This window comes from Lissotriton helveticus, chromosome 6, assembly GCF_964261635.1.
Source record: "Lissotriton helveticus chromosome 6, aLisHel1.1, whole genome shotgun sequence".
Taxonomy (NCBI): domain Eukaryota; kingdom Metazoa; phylum Chordata; class Amphibia; order Caudata; family Salamandridae; genus Lissotriton; species Lissotriton helveticus.
The window spans coordinates 2,125,335,723-2,125,352,998 of NC_136067.1; the positions used below are offsets into that span (position 1 = coordinate 2,125,335,723).

At 43.4% G+C, this 17,276-nt stretch overlaps 1 long non-coding RNA gene across 1 annotated transcript in view; it reads left to right on the plus strand.

Annotated features, from left to right (window-relative positions):
* The first annotated feature begins 6,960 nt into the window (after positions 1-6,960).
* The window catches only part of LOC144762096 (uncharacterized), a 100,363-nt gene continuing 90,047 nt past the window's right edge, over positions 6,961-17,276 (plus strand). Inside the window, exons 1-2 of the long non-coding RNA XR_013596046.1 lie at positions 6,961-7,159; positions 11,695-11,792. This is a non-coding gene — a long non-coding RNA (uncharacterized LOC144762096). The remainder of the gene's footprint in view (positions 7,160-11,694; positions 11,793-17,276) is intronic.

Here is a 17,276-nt window from a genome sequence, read left to right on the forward strand (position 1 = left end):
GAACCTTATGACTTATGACAGCCTTTTCTGGATTAGATGCATATATCTGAGCTGCATGTGGGTGTTGTAACATTGGTATCTACATATGAACCTTATGATTCATGACTGCCTTTTCCGGATTAGATGCATATATCTGAGCTGCATGGGGGTGTTGTAACATTGGTATCTATGGATGAACCTTATGATTTATGACGGCCTTTTCTGGATTAGATGCATATATCTGAGTTGCAAGGGGGTGTTGTAACATTGGTATCTATGGATGAACCTTATGATTTATGATGGCCTTTTCTGGATTAGATACATATATCTGAGATGCTTGGGGGTGTTGTAGCATTGGTATCTACATATGAACCTTATGATTTATGGCTGCCTTTTCTGGATTAGATACATATATCTGAGCTGCTTGGGGGTGTTGTAGCATTGGTATCTGTATATGAACCTTATGATTTATGACTGACTTTTCTGGATTAGATGCATATATCGGAGTTGCAAGGGGGTGTTGTAACATTGGTATCTATGGATGAACCTTATGATTTATGACAGCCTTTTCTGGATTAGATGCATATATCTGAGCTGCATGTGGGTGTTGTAACATTGGTATCTACATATGAACCTTATGATTCATGACTGCCTTTTCCGGATTAGATGCATATATCTGAGCTGCATGGGGGTGTTGTAACATTGGTATCTATGGATGAACCTTATGATTTATGACGGCCTTTTCTGGATTAGATGCATATATCTGAGTTGCAAGGGGGTGTTGTAACATTGGTATCTATGGATGAACCTTATGATTTATGATGGCCTTTTCTGGATTAGATACATATATCTGAGCTGCTTGGGGGTGTTGTAGCATTGGTATCTGTATATGAACCTTATGATTTATGACTGCCTTTTCTGGATTAGATGCATATATCGGAGTTGCAAGGGGGTGTTGTAACATTGGTATCTATGGATGAACCGTATGAATTATGACAGCCTTTTCTGGATTAGATGCATATATCCGAGCTGCATGGGGTGTTGTAAGATTGGTATCTATATATGAACGTTATGATTTATGACAGCCTTTTTCTGGATTAGATGCATATATCTGAGCCGCATGGAGGTGTTGTAACATTCAGGGCTCGAAAAATCACAAAAATGTTAGTAGGCCTGCAGGTCTAGTAACTTGAAAAATCTATCCGACCAAACTGTCATGTACTTGACCTCTGTCTTAGAAAGCCAAGCAAATGTGACAAGACAAAAAAATTTAAAGGAATCCTTATTGCTTATTTACTTTGGGAGAATTGAAGATGCCTTTAAATCTTATTTTCTTGTCACACTTACTTCGCTTTCAGAAACAGAGGTCAAAAGTCAGTTTGACTTCCTACTCGCTGGAAAGGGGGAGTAGGCCCTAAAAATAGCTTGTCCTGAATTATCCCGGCTTGCCATAGTGAACGGGCAAGTGGATTTTTCGAGCCCTGACATTGGTATCTATCGATGGTCGGCCTTAACTGGATTAGATGCGTATATCTGAGCTGCATGGGGGCGTTGTAACATTGGTATCTATGGATGAACCTTATGATTTATGACTGCCTTTTCTGGATTAGATGCATATATCGGAGTTGCAAGGGGGTGTTGTAACATTGGTATCTACATATGAACCTTATAATTTATGACGGCCTTTTCTGGATTAGATGCCTATATCTGAGCTGCATGGGGGTGTTGTAACATTGGTATCTACATATGAACCTTATAATTTATGACGGCCTTTTCCGGATTAGATGCATATATCTGAGCTGCATGTGGGTGTTGTAACATTGGTATCTATATATGAACCTTATGAGTTATAACTGCCTTTTCTGCATTAGATGCGTATATCTGAGCTGCATGGGGGTGTTGTAACATTGGTATCTACATATGAACCTTATGAGTTATAACTGCCTTTTCTGCATTAGTTTAGTTTAAAGGGGTTTGTAGAGCACATGGTGACGCCTCCCGGCGTGTCCCCGCGCTGTGGATAGAGCATATACTGAGGAGAGAGAGGAGTAACATTATGCCGTAAATAAATGGGGTTTTAGCCGCTTTCTGAAGAAGGCCTCATTTGTCTCTAGCCTGATGTCCGTGGGAAGGAGGTTCCAGTGCTTGGCTGCCATGGAGCGGAAGGATCTGCCTCCCATTCTGGCTTTTTTGGGGCGAGGTGTTCTGAGCAGGCCCATTCCCTGCGATCTTAGAGCTCTGTTCGGTTCATACAGGGATGCCAGATCTGACATATAGGCCGGCGCTTTTTGGTGGATTATCCTATGGCACCATAGAAGAGCTTTGAAGACGATCCTCTTGCCAATAGGTAGCCAATGGAGGGATGCTAAAGAGGGTCTCGAAGGAGCTCTCCGAGGCAGCCTTAGTACCAAGCGTGCTGCAGAGTTTTGCAGAACCTGTAGTTTCTTAATGTTTTTGGCAGATGTGCCCAGGAGCAGCACATTCCCGTAGTCAATGCGGGATGTGATCAGTGCCTGCGTCATGGTACGTCTGGAGTTCAGAGGCAGCAAGTCAAGGGTGCGATTGAGTGTTCTCATTACTCCAAAACATTTGCCAACTGTTTTCTTGATGTGGCTGTCGAAGGACAGCTTATCGACTATCCAGACACCTAGATTTTTTGCTTCATGGTTAGGCGTAGGCAGAGGACCCAAACAGTTGGGCCACCATTCTTTTGTCCATTTTGCCTCGTTTCCCCCAATTATAATAACCTCCGTTTTCGTGCCATTTAGTTTTAGACAGTGCTCTGACATCCAAGTGGCAAGCTTACTCATACAAGCCTTGAAGTTATCTGCTTCTAGAGAAGGGGCTTGTGATAGTGATATAAGAAGTTGCGTATCGTCGGCGTAGGAGACAAGCTCCACGCCGAACGATTGCACCACTTCTGCCAGGGGAGCCATGTACAAATTGAACAGGGTGGGACTCAGGGCAGATCCCTGAGGTACCCCCTGTTCAAGCATCACGCTGTCAGAGAGAAAAGTCCCTCTTTGGACTTGAAAGCTCCTGTTAATCAGAAAGGCATTCAGCCATCCCAGTGCCTTATTGGTGACACCCGCTCTGTTTAGACACTGTAGCAAGATGGAATGCGCTACAGTGTCAAACGCGGCACTGAGATCCAGCATGATGAGAGCCATGGTCTTGCCCTCATCTGCTCCTGCCCGAAGGGTTTCCGTAGCCCTCAGGAGAGCTGTCTCTGTGGAGAAATTGGATCTAAATCCCGATTGAGATCTATGAAAAATATGGTGGGTTTCTAGATGATCCATGAGTTGGGCATTAGCAATTTTCTCAGCTAGCTTTGCGAGATAAGGTAGCAAGGATATTGGGCGAAGATTTTCCAATATATCTTGGCTCAAGTTCGGCTTTTTTTTAATTGGTAGCACTACAGCCTGTTTCCATTCCATAGGCAGGCAAGCCGTGGAAAAGGAGACTTGCAGCAGGTGCCTAAAGTGGGGTTCTAGTGCAGGGAGGGCTTTAGCTAGAATTTTAGGGAGCGCAGGGTCTCGAGGGGATCCTGATTTGATTAGATGCCTATATCTGAGGTGCAAGGGGGTGTTGTAACATTGATATCTACATATGAACCTTATGATTTATGACAGCCTTTTCTGGATTATATGCTAATATCTGAGATGCATGGGGGGTTTTGTAACAGTGGTATCTATGGATAAACCGTATGATTTATGAGGGCCTTTTCTGGATTAGATGCATGTATCTGAGCTGCATGATGGTGTTGTAACATTGGTATCTATGGATGGACTTTATGATTTATGACGGCCTTTTCTAGGTTAGATGCATATATCTGAGCTGCATTGGGGTGTTGTAACATTGGTATCTATGGATGGACTTTATGATTTATGATGGCCTTTTCTAGGTTAGATGCATATATCTGAGCTGCATGGGGGTGTTGTAACATTGATATCTATGGATGAACCGTATGATTTATGACTGCCTTTTCTGGATTAGATGCATATATATGAGCTGCATAGGGGTGTTGTAATAGTGGTTTCTATGGATGAACCGTATGATTTATGACGGCCTTTACTGGGTTAGATGCATATATCTGAGCTGCATAGGGGTGTTGTAATAGTGGTTTCTATGGATGAACCGTATGATTTATGACGGCCTTTACTGGGTTAGATGCATATATCTAAGCTGCATGGGGCTGTTGTAACATTGGTATCCATATATGAACCTCATGATTTATGACGGCCTTTTCTGGATTAGATACATTTATCTGAGCTGCATCGGGCTGTTGTAACATTGGTATCAATGGATGAACCGTATGATTTATGACTCCCTTTTCTGGATTAGATGCATATATCTGAGCTGCATGGGGGTGTTGTTACATTGGTATTTATGGATGAACTTTGTGATTTATGACAGCCTTTTCTGGATTAGATGCATATATCTGAGCTGCATGGGACTGTTGTAACATTGGTATCTATATATGAACCGTTTAATTTATGAGAGCCTTTTCTGGATTAGATGCATATATCTGAGCTGCATGGGGGTGTTGTAACATTAGAATCTATGGATTAACCATATGATTCATGACAGCCTTTACTGGATTAGATTCATATATCTGAGCTGCATGGGGGTGTTGTAACCTTGGTATCCATATATGAACCTTATGATTTATGACAGCCTTTTCTGGATTAGATGCATATATCTGAGCTGCATGGGGGTGTTGTAACATTGGTATCTATGGATGAACCGTATGATTTATGACTGCCTTTTCTGGATCATATGCATATATACGAGCTGCCTGGGGGTGTTGTAACATTGATATCTATATAGGAACCTTATGATTTTTGCGGACTTTTCTGGATTAGATGCACATATCTGAGCTGCATTGGGGTGTTGTAAAATTGATAACTATATATGAACCTTATGATTAATGACCGCCTTTTCTGGATAGATGCATATATCTGAGCTGCATTGGGGTGTTGTAAAATTGATAACTATATATGAACCTTATGATTAATGACCGCCTTTTCTGGATAGATGCATGTATCTGAGCTGCATGGTGGTGTTGTAACATTGGTATCTATGGATGGACTTTATGATTTATGACGGTCTTTTCTAGGTTAGATGCATATATCTGAGCTGCATAGGGGTGTTGTAATAGTGGTTTCTATAGATGAACCGTATGATTTATGACGGCCTTTTCTTGATTAGATACATTTATCTGAGCTGCATCGGGCTGTTGTAACATTGGTATCAATGGATGAACCGTATGATTTATGACTGTCTTTTCTGGATTAGATGCCTATATCTGAGCTGCATGGGGGTGTTGTAACATTGGTATCTGTATATGAACCTTATGATTCATGACTGCCTTTTCTGGATTAGATGCATATACCTGAGTTGCATGGTTGTAACATTGGTATCTATGGATGAACCATATGATTTATGAGAGCCTTTTCTGGATTAGATGCAAATATATGAGCTGCATGGGGGTGTTGTAACATTGGTATCTATATATAAACCTTATGAATTATGACTCCCTTTTCTGGATTATATGCTTACATCTGAGCTGCATGGGGGTGTTGTAACAGTGGTATCTATGGATGAACCGTATGATTTATGACAGCCTTTTCTGGATTAGATGCATATATCTGAGCTGCATGGGACTGTTGTAACATTGGTATCTATATATGAACCTTATGATTTATGAGAGCCTTTTCTGGATTAGATGCATATATCTGAGCTGCATGAGGGTGTTGTAACATTGGTATCCATGGATTAACCATATGATTTATGACAGCCTTTTCTGGATTAGATGCATATATCTGAGCTGCATGGGACTGTTGTAACATTGGTATCTACATATGAACCTTATGATTTATGACTGCCTTTTCTGGATTAGATGCATATATCTGAGCTGCATGAGGGTGTTGTAACATTGGTATCCATGGATGAACTTTATGATTTATGACAGCCTTTTCTGGATTAGATGCATATATCTGAGCTGCAGGGGGGTGTTGTAACCTTGGTATCCATATATGAACCTTATGATTTATGATGGCCTTTTCTGAATTAGATGCATATATCTGAGCTGCATGGGGGTGTTGTAACATTGGTATCTATGGATGAACCGTATGATTTATGACTGCCTTTTCTGGATTATATGCATATATACGAGCTGCCTGGGGGTGTTGTAACATTGGTATCTTTATAGGAACCTTATGATTTTTGCGGCCTTTTCTGGATTAGATGCACATATCTGAGCTGCATTGGGGTGTTCTAAAATTGATAACTATATATGAACCTTATGATTAATGACCGCCTTTTCTGGATAGATGCATATATCTGAGCTGCATGGGGGTGTTGGAACATTGTTATCTATATATGAACCTTATGATTTATGACTGCCTTTTCTGGATTATATACATATATACGAGCTGCCTGGGGGTGTTGTAACATTGGTATCTATATAGGAACCTTATGATTTTTGCGGCCTTTTCTGGATTAGATGCATATTTCTGAGCTGCGTGGGGCTGTTGTAACATTGGTATCTGTTGATGTACCTTATGACTTATGACTGCCTTGATCTGTTTTGCCATGCTGTTAACAAATAATGTTTTTTTTAAACTAATTCCAATTTTACCATTAATATAAGTCTACGACTATCCTTGTTGCTTACCTCTCTGACGGATTCATACTTTTTGCTCAGTAAAATTAAAGTCTGGATTCAATACTCTCTACATCTTTTAATAATACCTTCGTGTAATGTAAACAATACCACAGAGGTGAGCGAATAACATTCCATAGTAATTCTACATAGCATTTTTTTCAAAGTAACAAGTTAATTCTCATTTGTTTAATGTAAACACATTTCAGCCCCCTTCCACACTTGTCTGTAATAGCTGAGCCACTCCTGCTAATGCTTATTCTTCCAGGAGGCTTCCTAAAAACTGCATTTCCATTACGCCTGTCTCTACTCACGGGGGCGGCGGCGCTAACTAAAGTTTAACTGCGGCGTGCCCTGGGGATGAGGAGTGTGTCAGCAGCCAGTGTCTTGGGGTCGGACTCTAAGGACAAGACTAAGGCAGTCCAGTGCTGCAGCTGAGCTGGGCCGCGGCGGGGATCCCTGTGCGGCCTCCGGACAGACAGGGAAAAAAGTCTCTGAACTCTTCTAGTTCAAGTAAGTGTTAACAAGTAGATCCGAGTCATCTGAAAAATAAATTAATTTCACACAATACAGCATCTCATCTGCAGGGCTGCTCACTCTCATCATTCTTCCCAGTGAGCCTCCTGGTTAAATCTGCAGTCACTCAGGCAGTCTGATCATTGTGAGTGATTATTACAGTCAATGCAGGCAGGGCTTCGACTACGAGAACCAGGATAATAATCGAGCCAGCCTTCATTCGTTTATCTCACCAAGGGCCCAGGCCGCTGATGCTCGTGGCACTGCAGTCCTTTAAGTGATCAGTGGTGGGAGGGGCACCACTGGGGGCACGCGGCTGTAGGCTGAGGGTATTGGTGAGGCAGCATGAGGCCCGTGACTGCAGACTGTTGCTGCTCCATGTACTACCCTTAAAGGAGCGCCTCTGATGCCCTCTGAGCTGCGGTTAGGTTTAGCAAGCTGAACTTAAATGACAAAAAGCAAATAATAAAAGTCCAGCTGTACCTCGTGCTCAAATGATGCCACTGCTCTGCTCTGTGCAGTGCTCTGCTAATCTGACACTGGGGCCGGCTGCCTGACACTCGCAGCGGCCGTGGTTCATTCACTCGGGACCGATTCTCAATATATTTCATTTAAAGCTGAGTGTGCGTCAGCCTGAGCCTGGAGCTCACTGCTTGTCTCCTCGGGCTGGACGGGAATGGTACCTTGGTGGGTTGGGCAGCGGAGATCAGCTACAGTGGGTCTAGATCATTGATTTACTTGATAACAGCTGAGATCCGCGCTGGCACCTCTCACCCACAGCCACCACTCGACAAGAACTCTCTGCTCGGTGGAAGGTCTTTCAATGTGTGGTCTGAAACATTGTGAAAACAACAGTTTATGGACAGAATGCAGAACAATGTCATACATTCACCCCAGTACAGAGATCTGGGCCTAAATCCATCGTTTTTTTGCACTCCACACCACCCCAGTTCACACATGGCCATATGCAAATCAGCTCTGACCCTGTGCCTCATGGGAACAGTCCAACCCGAACTGCCAAGCCATGTCTTTCCCAGACCGGAATCAGGCATCCAAGGACCGGTTTCTGGCTATCAGCCTTCATCAGCCTGGATAGCTTGACTCCAGTGGTGTGGAGAGCCTGGGACTCACGTCTGAGCATACCCAGCCCACTCGGGGTGAACATTGCAAAAAACACAGTTGATGGACAGAATGTAGAACAATGTCATACATTCACCCCAGTACAAGGATCTGGGCCTAAATCCATCGTTTTTTTGCACTCCACACCACCCTGGGTTAGACACTGGCTATATGCAAATCAGCTCTGACCCTGTGCCTCATGGGAACAGTCCAACCCGAACTGCCAAGCCATGTCTTTCCCAGACCGGAATCAAGCATCCAAGGACCGGTTTCTGGCTATCAGCCTTCATCAGCCTGGATAGCTTGACTCCAGTGGTGTGGAGAGCCTGGGACTCACTTCTGAGCATACCCGTCCCACTCGGATTGTTTTGCATTTGGTCTGAAACATTGCCTCCCCCAATCCCCTGAAGAGTTAATCAGATGTGGATATCTCACACACAGTAACACAGGGGGACAATCTACACAGCCCCTGTAGTGGTGCAAAAAGTAGGAGTGAGGGTAGTACGGCAGCACCCCCATAAATCTTTGAGTGAGTAAAGTGCTGCAAATTCTATTAACATGAAGTACTAATTCTTTCTCTGAGTGCATGTTAAAAATATATAATTTTATCTAGTGAAACTTTGGCTCAGGCTGGCGTACATGAGAAAGGAGAAACCCACTGGTTACTTTTACTGCGTAGTACAATGACTTTTCGGAGCATAGCTAAAGTCCTGCTTAATATGGTGCCTACGCTAAGTCAGCACCTCTCCATTTTGCTGCTTTGCAGATCTTTAAAGACCTTCTTTGAGTTTCCCTTTGCTCAAATGTGTGTAACTTCTGATATTTATATGTTTCCTTCATCTTCATTGCTTTAATTTGCTTGCAAGAAAGTGTCACTCATAGTTGGTATAATGTCACTCATAATGACACTGAAATTATGAAAATGTCACTCAGAGCAATCTGAAACCTTGGCAGCTATGGGGTCACCATAAACAATTATACTCAATTTCAGACTTCAAATTGTTCTGCTTCTTCCAACTAAAATTACCAAAAAATGGGGACTCCCCTCACGTCCCCCCCGCCCCCCCCGCCCCCAACATCTATATTGTAACAGAGCTAAAAGCTTGCTTTTGCCAGTTTGGTAATTAAAGTGTTTCCATTCTCTTGTCTCATATATCATAATTTGTTCTTCCTCAGTGTTAAGACTCAAACAGTTTTCTAGACGCTGTTCCCCTGATATATGTATTTGCTTCAGAAGCGCGTGCGCTTGCTCTAAAAGCACATGATCACCTGCAAATAGCAGCACATTTGAGAGTCAATCTGAAACTTTTGGGGATATATGTTTATCATGCTCAGTTCTTCCAGGAAATCTGCAAGAAAAACATGAAAATGGTGGCATTTGTTTTATTCACATACACTCTTGTCCAAGTATCTTATGCACTGCTGCCAGCGTTTTGATTCATTGCAGGACACATGTATTTGAATCAGTTTTGAACGCAAAGTTCTCCAATCAACCCTGTTGAAAGCAGCACGGAAGTCCTCGAAGCTAAGAAATATATTGCATGTTAACTCCTTGTTTCTTACCACACTCCACAGTGTAAACATGTGCCGTGATGTACTTTACCAATCCTTAAAATCAACTTGTTGAATGGGTAAGACATAACTAGGGCTCCCGGTTTAATGGTATTTTTTTTTTTACATTTCCTTCTGTATTTACCCACATTTCTTTTTTGTTAACTTTATCTGTATTTATCCACATTTATTTCCCCAATAAATATGCAGTCATGCTTGAATGCCTGCCATGTTTCAGTGCTGTGAGCACCCGCAAAAGATAAATCAATGCACTTATATGAAAATATGCACATTTCAGTATCAGCCTTGTGCATATCTACTGCGTTTGAAGCCTCTTTACTGAAATTCATATTTTTTTAACCCCCTCGCCTATCAATCCACACAGTTATTGGCCTGACAGTCATAGCAAAGTGTATTGAGAAGCACTCAATAAGTACCCACTTTCCGTTTTTATCAACATAAAAAAATAATTACAGACAAGAAAATAAATGGTTTTCTGTCTGTATTTATCTGTAAAAACGGAAAACAGGGAGCCTTAGACATAACCCCTCCTTTTTTTCTTTCCAAGGAGTATTCAAGTGATGAAATGAATGACTGTGACCAAGGGTTCGATGGATCTCCCTTGTTCCGAAGTATTTTCCAAGAGGGCGGTATCGCCCAGTTTTATTTATGAGCGCAAAAACAGGATGAAAGATGTTACCCAAAAACCCCCTTCTTGTAATGACACTGGAGTTGAGATTCAGTTGTGATCCGGTCCTGTTACCTTCCTCATTTTTAAGCCATTAGTTACTTCTTTATATTTATAATTAGAAGTTTTATCTGCCCAGACCTACTGTGGTAATTTTAGACAAAGGGCACTTCCTTAATCTTCCTTCAGCTATTCCCTCCAAATCTGCTCCAAGGTGACACTCTGCTCTTTCGTCACCCGCCTCACGATCCCCATTGGTCCCAACTCTCTAACACATGCCGAGACGCCCAAGGGCAATTGTTCGCGCTTAACTAAATGTCATAAATAAATAAATAAATACATTTTTACATTTCTCCTTTCAAGCGCACAGTCCGTTCTTAGCTGCACACTCATAAGAATGTCTTTCTTGTGCTCCTTGATAAGTACTGTGTAACATTTAATTCTATCCCTAATAACATATTTCTGATCATTAAGTCTAAACTTTTGCCCCTCCTCTTTTTACAATCTGAGGTAATTTCTTCCACTTTGCATCAAACCGCAAGGAGCCCCCCCTTGTTCTTCCTCAGAGTCAATCACCAACATCTCACAAAAAGACAACCCATTTGGTCTGTACAAAAAGAAACGGGTGTGTCCTCTATAATTTAGTAAATCCCCATTTCCAACTAAACAATCGTATGCCATCTCTGAACTTTTTTTTATCCTTATAAAAATGTTTCTCCTCGATATTTAGTTCCCATTTATAGTAGCAAAATCTTCCAATCAATTTCTTATTTCCTCACCAGAATCCCAAATAGAGAAGATTGTTCAGCACCCATTGTAGGCCGCAATAATCAAAATAAAGGAAGAGTGCCCTGAATCAGCAGCAATGTGACATATTGGTGCATCCATTTTCCGCACAGTGCCCTAATCTAGCTGACCACAGGCTAGCAATCTCTCATTTCTAAAGGGAAACAGATCCCGAATCTGCCTCTTGGACGTAGGTGGTACTCTGCTGGCTGAGCACTTACTCAGCTCTATAAATGCTTGGTGTTTCTCCCTCTCTGATGGTCTCTGCCATGTGGTGTTGGTGATGCTTAGTGAAACAACCCTTTGTCCTGGGCCTCAACATCTGCCAGAACATTACTGTTTCTTGTAACCCTCTCTTAAGACATTGGTGGTCTTTTTTATTTTTCAGAATCAGAGTTCAGACTGGTCCTGGCAACACCTGAAAACACCACAGTGTCCTGGGAAGGACCTTCCTATTCAATTGGCTGTTCTTCCAAGAAAGAGCGCGTGAGAGTCAATTCCAGAGAATTCTTCTGGTTTTCTCAATCAGTCTCTAATAACTCGGCTTGTAAAGAGCTTATATGTTAAAATATGGCGGATCCTAGGTATTTTGTTTTCTCCTTTCCTCTTGAATGTAAGCCTTGATTTTCAAAGTTCTTGTTTTCATTATTGTTTAGGATAGTGAAAGAGGAGGTGTTATTGTACCCCCAGATGTTGCTCCTTCAACCCTCATCGCAGTAAACTCGGTCCCCTTCTTGAATGACGAGGCCTATAACCTATGACGGGTACAGACCAAACCAGTGACCATGCCAAGGCGATATGCAGATTTTTCATCCCGATTTTTATGCCGACTGACATTTTGCCGCCTGGACTGCAGCACCTAAACACTGCAGTTTACAGGGATGAAATGTCAATGGGCATTCACTGTTGGACATAACCAGCATTAAGCGTGACTGTGGTGAAAAGTCCAAAAATGGTTTTAACTAAAGTTTGAGGTTTGGTTGCCATTCCTAATGGGAAAACATGGTTGAATCCATACAAGTCACTCTCCCCTACACACCCCTGGGTGAATAGTTTAAAAAATGTTTGGGTTTGACCCAGAGTCTGTATATCGCCTGAATTCCTCATGGCCAGTGAGAGGAAACTTGAATTTGTCCGCTCTCTGACGGGCAATATGTCAAAAATATGCTTAAAAGAATTCAAATTTCCATTAATTTATCATGGAGTTTGGGTTGTTCGTGGGTCCAGAAAAAATAAATATATATGTATGTATGTGTATATATACATGTTTGGTGTCTAGTATCCTTTCCCACCCCCATGGGACCATCATGGGTGGGCTTCAGGCCTTATCCCTGGGTTGGGCGTCCGATCCCAATATTTATTTTCAATAAAAAAAAACCTGGTACTAGTGTGCTTTTTGCCTCGGAGGGCAGGTAAGGGGGAAACCCTAGAAACCCTGGTAGAGGGGCAGAAAGACTGTGGGTCCCATTAGAGGTGGGTGTCGGGCCCGATGCTTGGTTAGGCATTCCAACTCAATACTTTTTTTCTATAATAAAATACTCACTGGTGTCTAGTAGTCTTTCTGCCCCTCTCCCAGAGTGTTTTTTTATGTAATTGTTGTATGAATTGCAATGATTTTAATTAATTGTGCAAATAAACATATCTATCTATCCTCTCCCAGAGAGAGGGCAGATTGGGAGTAATCGTTTTTATCTTTAAATTTCTTTTATTGATTTCAGGTTAACCATACAACATGCAAAATTGCAATTTACTCTGTAAATACTGCTGTGAGCCCCATCAAGTAGGCTAGCTTGGATAAAGAAAATACATAAACAAGGCCCCCCCCCTCCCTTTGAAACATAAGGCTTTTACAGTAGGTGCCCCCTGACCTGGCCTGGGGCTTCTGTCCCTATGTAGCCTATGCCCGTTGGTGCATCAAATCGTCTGGAGGTGCAGTTTGTGGTGTGTCGGCTAGGTGTAGCAGTCTCAGATACCTCGGGCAGGTAAGTTCTTTAAACACCGAGGTTAGCAGCGACAACAAGGGTTTCCAGAGATCCTGGAACGAAGCCCCTGGGTTGGTGAGCGAAAGAGAGATCCTCCATCCCAAGAATACGCCACAACCTATGGAGCCGCCCAAGATAGGTGGGCGAGGAGGTCGTCCTGCAGTGGGATAGGATATTTTGTAGAGCCGCCCACAGCGCTAGTGCTATCTGCCTGCCCCTCCGTGTTCTGAGTGGAAAGGTAAGAGGTTTGGGCAGACCCAAGAGAGTGTGAGCAGGAAAGCGAGGTACCTGGGTGTCACCATGGGCATAGGTATCATCTAGCACCTGCTTCCAGTAGCTCCAGATTTGAGGGCATCCCCACAGCAGGCCGGTCAGGGTACCCAGCGAGCCACACGCTCTCCAGCATTGGGGCTTTGTGTCGGGTTGCCTCTCTGGAATCGTGGAGGCGTGAGATACCAGTAATCATTTTTAAAAGGAAGGTGCTACCGGTGCACGCACCAGAAGCAACTTCTTACTTAATTTGTGGGAAACGATCCACTGGCTTCCTCCGCACTACGGGATTAATGCAGTGGATTTCAGCAAGTTGTCTACTACGTTGAAGATGTTAGAGTGCGAAACGTAAACACCATTTTAACAGTCTTTATTGTATTTTTCATGTTAATATCTTTGTTGTTTGATTACTAAAAAGCATTGCAATGTAATGCCCAATAAAACACATTATAAAACACATAAAACATTCACATTCAAAGTGTGTACATAAAAGAGTACATGTCAGAGTTTATCATTTGTAAGTGCATTTAAAATAACACACGCAAAGCTTATAAGCCTCTCAGCCATGCATTAGGCAGAGGTAAGAGAGGGACCCCCTCTACCTACCTTGCTCCTCACAATCGTTTGCCCCATGAACTTATATGCACTGAGGCTTAGCAGCGAATGCATGTAGATTTCGAATACCTAAGGGATGGCAGCGATTAAAGTGCACTTGCTCATAGTAAGTTCTGCGTTGGCCGCAGAACAGCCATACTAAACAACCGTCCATTGTTCAGGGAGGGAGCGGTGTCTTACGAGTGCTGGTGCCACCCCCAACATGCGCAACCGTCGCAAGGTGCGTAAGACTATGTCGGTCCTGAAGTACCATTGCTGAAGGTAAATTGTCAGATGGTATTTGGTGACGTCCATGCCTCCTCGTCTCCCCCGTAGAGCGACCCCCTGTGCCGAGTGAATTGAGGCTAAAGGGACCCATTGGCTTTACAGAAACTACGTCCTCAATAATGCTGCAAATCACTCAACAATGCAAACTAGATTCTTAGAGCTGGTCCCTCTTCCGCTGCTTCCACTGGATCCTTAGCCGGAGCCCTTTCCCCACACCCTGAAGGAATTTCAGCGGTGCTTAGGCGAGCACAGTAGTCGTTGGTTCAAAACAGGCCATCACCACCTCCCTGCATGACCTTATTCCTCAATCTTTCCACTTCACATGCCCATCCCCTATAACAGAGCTGCATGAGCAAAGTACATGGAGAATGTTCACATAGCCGACACACCTCCTGTCCTTTGCTTCTTTTCCACAGAGGGTAATGTCCTAAGATGGGTAGCATCTCCTGCCTATATTTTAGGAACTGTTCCTTAACCTGATTACTGTAGGATACACTTAGATAGCCCTGTGGTTTCAGCCTGGTATAACCGCAAAGTGTCATCCATCTATATCTACGTTTTGACAGGCTGGCTTTATCCTCAACCACTGAAAGCAGCGGTGTAGTAGATTTAGTCCGTATTTTAAATTCCAGGTGGCTCAGAGGTGAATCCCAGATGCTGGATAGACCGAGAGTGTACGGGGACTGATGCAGATAGACCCATGCCAGGGACTCGGCCTTTCTTCTGATTTAGACCAAAGGCGATAGCCCAGGGAACCCTCCGGTGCCAGCTTTAGTCTGTGACAAGAGACCGTAAAGGCCGCTTTCCGAGCCAAGGATTGTTTGGCAATGCAAAACTCCAGTCTGATTTGGGCCAGTGACGTATAATGATGGTAATTGGAAGATTTACCTATATACTTTAAGCATCATTTTGTCCAAGATACCACTGTCCCGACCCCTGAGGGCCTCATTTCCATAGGTCAGTGTTGGGAGGACCTTTATTTGAGCCACCTGCAAAATCAGTGTAAGCGTTGGTATTTTAATTTTATTGTAGAGAGTCCTCAGGCTGAAGGCCAATGTGTTGCCTTTCTTACTTATTTCCTTCATTTCATCACTGTACCTTCCTAGTCCTTTTGGTGATACTCCTCTTTTGTTTATGCTAGATTTCAGTCCCGGGGAGTAGGAGTACCCTCCGTTCACTACGGTGAAGAATCCCTCACTCTCTCCTTTGTTGATACGTCCTCAGGCTGAAGGCCAATGTGTTGCCTTTCTTACTTATTTCCTCCATTTCGTCACTGTACCTTCCTTCCCCGTTGAAGTTAACCCCAAGATACTTGAAGCTTTTTGCAGATTCAATTTTTTCGCTTCCCAAGGACCAGGTGTGCTTCTGTATCCTTTTACCTTGACCTACTAAAATGTTGGTTTTCTTCCTATTAATAGTCCGTCCGTTTCTTGCTGAAAAGGCCTAAGTTCCATCAAGAATGCGCTGCAGGCCAACCTTGGTTCTACTGATGAGGACTAAATTATCCGCATACAGAAGCTTTGGGAGTTGGATGCCCCTCAGTTTGGGTGGGTGTGAGTTAACTGCATTTAAAATAGGAGAAATGTCTGATAGAAACAAATTAAACAAAGTTGGGCCAGGTCGCAACCCTGCTTCGGGCCTTACATCATTTTGACTGCCTTTGACAGGAGGGAGCCATCCCCCAGTTTAACTCTGACCCATGTATCAGTGTGCAGTAGTTCCAGGGCCCTTAACAGGCTTTCTGTAATATTCAGGTTGGCCAGTTTTCTCCAGAGCCTCCTCCAGCTAACCCCATCAAATGCTGACTTATGGTCCATAAAGCCTAAGTGAACCAGGATATTGTTTGTGTTTGCATAGTCATTCAGCAAGGAGAGTGCCATGATGTTACCTGAGGTCCCGCTTTGTTTGGTGAAGCCAGTTTGGTTTGGCAGTCTGATGGCGTTCGCCTCTGCCCAGGGCTGTTTTTCTTCCAATAGTACTTCTGCAAAGTTTCCAGGGTTCCCTTTGTCCCCTCCCTCGAAGATTGGTGAGAGATTCAACCCCCTTCCATGAGGACGAGATACAACGGGGCTGCATAATGAGGTTAACCCCTTCGACGCTCATGACGAGCTCAGCTCGTCATGAGTTACGCCTCTCGTACGCTCATGACGAGCTGAGCCCGTCATGAACCGCGGGTTTTCGCAAAAGTTAGCGCACAGCGGGAAAATGCTCCGCACGCGTGGGGTTTAAAAGCGAGGTTAGTTGCGCTGCCCAAAACGATGGGTCATCCTTATAAGCCGCTGGCGGGATTAAATTCTGGCCCCTTCTCTTCACCCCTTTGCCACTTAATGGTACACGGGGTGATAATGCACCAGGATGGTTTCTGATCCCTTTCCCTGTGTGGAGTTGACAATGTTTTACACGGGTCTGAATCCTCTGTTTAAGTGCCTGTGTGTTCCACCTGCACATCAGTATTGAAGTAGCTGAACAGGAAGTGATACCAAGTAGCCTCCCAAATATTAGAGGTTGCCACGCCTGGGAGATCTCTGCCAGTCCCATTCACAGTCCACCAAGAATTTGCAGAGTTGTTTTTCCTAATGTCATACAGCTGCTTTGCCCAAAAAGAGTCTTGACACTCGGTCTGAGTCTACCATTTTAATCTTTTTAGATCTTTCCTCACTTTCCTAAGATTATGAGGGGTTTTGGAGTCCTTTGTGACCTTTTCAGAGCCCGCCTGAGTTGATTAACTTTCCTTTTAGCACAACTGATGAAGGGGTTGATGAAAAGCAGCGAGACTCCTAAGATTTTCGATGCCGCTTGGTGCAAAACACCTCTAATTCACCCTAAGATTAGCTAT